Consider the following 6,411-nt stretch of genomic DNA (forward strand, 5'->3'; position numbering starts at 1 on the left):
TAGGCGTAACTACTGATTAAAAATTATTCATCATAAAATGAAATTTAATTAATCATAATATTCACTTTACAACATACTCCCTCCCTCCGTCCCAGTTTAAGAATCTTATTTTGTCATTTCCATCCGTCCCAGTTTAGAGTACCATTTAAAATTTATCATATTTGGACATAAAATTAAACCTCATTGTTGATAAAATTTACACTCAAATGTCATTACTTTAATAAATAAAAAAACAAAATTCTAAACATATAAAAAGTCAAGGGTCCACTTTCCACTACCTCACTTCAATTATTACATACTCCAAACAACCACTATCTCACTTCAATTATTAAACACTCTAACAATTTCTTAAAACTCATGAATAAACTAAATTGCACTCTTAAACTTAACTAAATTGCAATCTTAAACTGGGGCGGAGAGAGTATTAAATGTATATCAAATTACATTAATTTTGTTGCGAGCATCAAGACGTTATCATAACTGGTTATTATATTAATTAAAAAAATTATCCTCAAGACATTATCAAAATTGTTACTGTATTAATTGACAAAATTATCCTCTAACATAACAAATTAAATTTTGCTGCCACAACATCAATCGCAGTCGTTTAATATGGCAAACATAATACTGATATTTAGTCTTAGTTATGCATGAAGATGCAGTTACTAATATTTAATCTAAGGGCATCCACAATGGGGCGGAGGATAGCCCATCCTAAACTCCGCCACATCATTCTATCCTCCTACCATTCCACCTGCATTGGGGCGGACTATAGCCCGCCCTATAGTCCGCCCCTATAGTTTTTACTTCTATTTTGTATTTAATTTATGTTTGCAAATATATCAAGCAAAATAAATATAAATAAAAGCACCACAATTAAGGCGAATCCTACATTTACTTAATTAAAAAAAATTTACAAAGTTAGAAATAAAAAACAAGTGCACTACTGATAAGGCTAGTCTAAAGCATTCCCAACTTGCGCAGAGTGTGTCGATCATCTCCTGGAGGTATGCGACTTGAGTCGGGTCGTCCGTCTGCCTGAGGACATTGTGCGTGTCCAACAACGTCCTAAAGTTGACGGAGGCCACCAACTCCGTGTAGTCATGTTCTGCAGCCAAAGTCTGGTCCGTGGTCGCGCTCGGGTTGGGGTCGGGGCCGGGGCAGGCGGCGCGGCCTGTGAGGATGTCGCATTCGCCTTGCCCTAGCCCTTGCCCTTGGCAGCCTTGATGCCAGCGGGACGCCGGGAGGACATCGGTGTGCTGGAACTCTCATCCTCGTACACCGGATGGTTGAGGTCCATTGGAGCTGCGCCTTTTGTCGCTGCTCGTATAATCACCGGCGAAGGTGTGCTTCGCCCTCTTCTTCGCCGCAGCCAATTGGGACAGCATACCTCCAACGAACTTATGCTTCTCCTTCAAGAGGTGCCAGAACTAGAAGTGCTTGAAATCGACGTACAATGACATCTACGACGCAACAACTTTGTCACGCACATCCGTCATACTCTCGCCGCTGCCCTGCTCCCTCATGCACATCTCGTACTCCGCCGCTAACAAATTGACCTGCTTCTTTATTTGTTCCCAGTGCTTGCGGAGCGGCTCCCTTTCGCGCTTGTATGCGGTCGGCGGCTTGGCGTCGTTGTATTTTTCAGCGATGCGCTCTCAATACGCACATATCTTCTGGTTGTTGACGAACACTGGATCCTCTGAAATATCAATCCAACACCTCGTCAAGATGATGGATTCTTCCGAACGGTAGTTCGTCCTCCCCCGGGGTGAACTCTTCATTCACCGCTAGAAGCGGCAACTTCTGGGCTCTTACCTTTGTCCGCTTCTTCTTGGTGGCGGAGCCCGAGGCGGCGGAGAGTGCAGCGTGGCCGCGGAGTGGGGCGGGTGCGCGGGTGGAAAAGGCTCCATGTCTGACAGCCCATACGACTCCGTGCTGAAATTGGGATCGTACTGGTTGTTGGAGTCGAAGGGATGGTATTCATCGAGTTCTGTACCCGGCTACCGTGCACCACTACCACTGAACATCGAACTATTCGGACTTGGGTAATCTCCGGGATTCATTTTGTTTGAAATATTTAGAGAGCGTGGATGAGTGGATGGAGTGAAAAATGGGATGTATATATATTGTGTGAAAATTGAAAAAAATTAAAAAAAACAAAAACAAAAACGCGTCGCATCGTCCGTAGTATCGTCCGCGTCGCTCACAGTGGGACGGACCATACCACGGAGATGCGACGGAGGATGCGTATCGTCGGCGAAAGATGCATCAGGCGCGGATGATGAAGAAGCCATCGTCCGTGAGGCTACAGTGGCGGACGAAGGGGCGGAGGATGCATCGTTCGGGCTATCCTCTGCCCCATTGTGGATGGCCTTAGTTAAGAAAGAATATGCAGATGATTTACAAATACAGCTTTGAGTTTTGACTTAGTCTTTTACAAGGACAGCTAGAATTAGGAGTAAAAATTTACTCCATACTGTTTACTTCGAAAGATATTGATAATTTAATTAAACATGTAGTATGATTAAATACTTCAAAGATAAAATGCACGTAAACAGCGGATTAACTAAGAGTAGTTTTTTCCAATCAATCCATCATATCATAAATATAAACAGGGCTGGAAAAGGCTAATTTGGAGCTTGATTCGACAGTAAAGAACGCATGAAATGCTGCATTATACAACAAAAGCCCCTTAGGGACTTCTTAGTATGATGGAATAGAATGAGGAGGAAATGGAATGGAGATGGGAATGGAATGACAATTCCATTCTATTCCATAATACCCAGTAGTGCGTTAGTATTTCCACCAATAAACATGATTAGTAGAATTTGATATTTTACATTTTATGATCAAACAATTTTATTTGGAGCCCAAAAGATGTTTCAAGCCCAATATGTTTAGACAAGAAAAACTATATTTTAGATTCATAGAAAAATTAGATGACTATATAGTTGTGTTTCTATGACTTTTGTGGGCTTTGTTTTCAGATGATCGTTGGCATGTTAACTTATTGACCTGCATTGCTTTCGTTGTAGTAAACCGTAGAATCATTAAATGGCGATCAATATTTCATCAAAATAAACAGTCAATTAATTGTGATAATTATTTTATCAATATATCCTATAGACCTATACTAAAAGTAAACGCCTTTTAAATGAACATAACTAATCGAAACTCTTATGTTCATTCAGTTGATGTTTATTTTCACAATGTGATATGTTGAGAGAAATACGGCTAATTCACTGTTTATATAATTACTAAGATGAATTGACTAAACTTTTACTATTAATCGTCATAATTAAGAACATACGTTTTAATAATTAGATCTAAATCCTATTTGTATACATTGTTAGTTCAATATTCATGTGAATCAAACATGCTATTTTTATTCCCATAGCTTTGAATAGTTAATAAAGATATTCCGCCCCCTCCATTTTCGAATCCTGGATCCGCCACTGCCCACGGCAGCTTCAACTCCACTTTGTGAGAGGTTTCATATCCATACATTTCGTAGTCTAGAAGATGAGGGGCTATTTTTTAACATTAAAACGCGTGTCTTTTTAAATGTTGTCTATTTTTTAGGGGTAGGGTAAGTATTTTTATTTATTTTTTCTAAATGGAGGGGGCAAATTAGTTGAATATACATGTATTAAAGTAGTAGAGAATAATATACTCCATTTACATGTATATATAGAGAGACATGAGCTGGGGCATTTGCCCTTTCTCTATGTACTCTTGCTCTGTCTTGAGTGAGCCGTTTCTTTTAGGCACATGATTTAAGATAATAGTGTTTAAAGAGTTAATAGGAGAGATAATAAAGTAGATAAGTGAAGAGAGAATAAAGTAGGTGAAATAGTAAAATTGAACATATGATGGGATGGAGAGAGGGTAATTTTACATTTTTTTCAAAACATTCTGCAGACATACTACTTAATTTTATGGTACAAACACTTAGGGTCCGTTCAGTACACGGAATTGGAAATGAATTGGAATTAGAATTCTATAGAACGGAATTGGAAGGACAATTTAATTCCAAATCCTATATTTGGTAAAATTAAAATTGATATGAAACTGAATTGACATGTTTGATGAATATTCACACAGTGCACTCACTGTGATTGTTGATGAGCGTGCACCAGTCATCGCTTCATTTTCTTCCAGGGGTCCTAGCATACCAACCCTTGGAAACCCGACATTTTAGGCCCTAGAGTCAATATTCTTGCAGCATCACGTGACACTTCCATCGAATGGAAAATAGATTCTGGTACCTCAATAGCGTGCCCGCACCTGAGCGGTGTGGCGGCTCTGCTCAAGAGCGTGCATCTCGATTGGTCTCCTGCTGCAATCAAGTCCGCCATTATGACCACTGCGGACGATGTGAACCTCGCTGGTAATCCAATTGAGGACGAGAGGTTCATCCCGGCCGACCTCTTTGCCACGGGATCAGGTCATGTGAATCCATCAAGAGCTAAAGATCCCGGACTTGTCTACGACATCCAGCCCCAAGACTACCTTTCTTACTTGTGCGGTCTCGGCTACACGGACCGCCAAGTGGAGCGGTTTCTACGTCGGAGGGTGAATTGCAGCAGTCGAATCGAAGATAACGGAAGCAGAGCTAAACTATCCTTCATTCTCTATCATTTTCAGTGGCAAATGAACTTCCCAAGTTTACACCAAGACTGTCACAAACGTAGGCGACCCAGACTTGTCATACGAGGTGGAGATTACCGCACCTATTGGAGTTGATGTTCGTGTGGAGCCCACTACGCTCAACTTCTCCGAGACAAAACAGAAACTGCAGTACAAGGTTACATTCAGCCGACTCACTCCAAAGACCGATTTCATCCAAGGATTCTTGAAATGGACCTCTCCCACTCATTCTGTTCGGAGCCCTATTGTGGTTCGTTTGTCTTGAATAACTATATATGGATGCAAATAATCTCAAATTTATACTAGTATAAACTGTTGGAAAGTAAATAAAATAAAATCAAGGAAAGATCCCTAAGATTAGGGAATTGCCGTGGAGAAGGGGAAATTAATTAGGGCAAATCTTTACCATGTTTAGTTTTTCTTCTACTACTTAATACCGTGTATATGCCTCTGTAAAATTGAACAAGTTGAATGAATATGATCCCAAATTCAACATGGCTTCAGAGCAGGATAATCAGAGGCTCAGAAAATAATTCATCACAACCCAAATATACCTTGTCCCGACCAGAAGGCGACGGACAACCCCGGACCTGCAGAATGTTAGGAGAGGAAAAAGACGGTAAACCCAGCTTCGCCGCGACGTACCAGAGTATGTCGGACCCGTATCTGATATATGACTTGGAGGACAAAGTCAGTCGGATTGTCCAAGGGGACACGGATCTGGAAACCTACTGGAGGACCTTGCACGGTGTGTAGGTCGAGATCGACCGCTGCCAAGGCAGACCCATTACCTACTGCAACAAAGGGGTATGTCAGTATCGAGACATCACCAATCAACGGAGATTATACAAGTTTTTGGCTGGATTAAACCCTCAATATGAGGGAATCAGAAGAGACATTCTAAAAAACAACCCGACGCATCCGGTCGACGTCGCGTACGGCTGGGTGAAACAGGAGGCCACACGGCTGAAAATCATGCCGTCGGCGAACCCCGACCAAACCGGCGCAACGAACGGAGATCCATCGTCGGGCGGAGTGGGCTTTGGACTTGGATCCCGAAACAACCGCCTCTCCCCTCAGTCAGCGCCGCCGCTTCCCGGACAGCAGACATCACATTCCGCCGGCGCCAACAACCGCCGCGGTGGTAGACAGATTGAGGAGGCGAGCGCTGAGGGAGAAACCCCTCACGACGGCGGCGTGGCAGACGGATTGAGGAGGTGGGGAAGACCGCATTCGCCGGTAGAATCGGAGGAGGGAGCGGCAGCGCCGTGTCTGGTGAGACAATCGCCGTGTTTGGTGAAGGAGGTAATGGGCTAAGGTTTACACAACCTAGCCCAATTTATACTTTATTGCCTAGTCCCTCCAAATTTCGAAAATTGCAGCATATACCCCATGCCTTACAATCTGGACCTTATACTCTGCATAATTCAAAAAATGACCCCATATCATGTGATAATATTTTTGTTAGTCCCAATAGTTTTGAAATTCTGCAAAAATTACCTATTGCTTGTATTGTACAACATAGACCTAGTGATAAGGAGAAAGGGTGGATTTTTTATTGTGGGACAACAGATACGATGACACATGATAAGAGTGATTTTGTAAATTTTAGTGATTCCATGAAAAGTCATATACAGACTGAAGATGGGGAATTAACATCAGTGGAGGGTAGTGGGACAATTGAGATCTCGCCTACATTAAAATTGTCGAATTGCCTCTATGTTCCCAATCTGTCACATAAGTTGATGTCAATTAGCC

At 42.0% G+C, this 6,411-nt stretch overlaps 1 pseudogene; it reads left to right on the top strand.

Annotated features, from left to right (window-relative positions):
• Positions 1 to 4,084: 4,084 nt before the first annotated feature.
• On the top strand, positions 4,085 to 4,960 carry LOC125194520 (annotated as a pseudogene).
• Positions 4,961 to 6,411: the final 1,451 nt, after the last annotated feature.

The sequence above is a fragment of the Salvia hispanica genome, chromosome 6 (genome assembly GCF_023119035.1).
Source record: "Salvia hispanica cultivar TCC Black 2014 chromosome 6, UniMelb_Shisp_WGS_1.0, whole genome shotgun sequence".
Lineage (NCBI taxonomy): Eukaryota > Viridiplantae > Streptophyta > Magnoliopsida > Lamiales > Lamiaceae > Salvia > Salvia hispanica.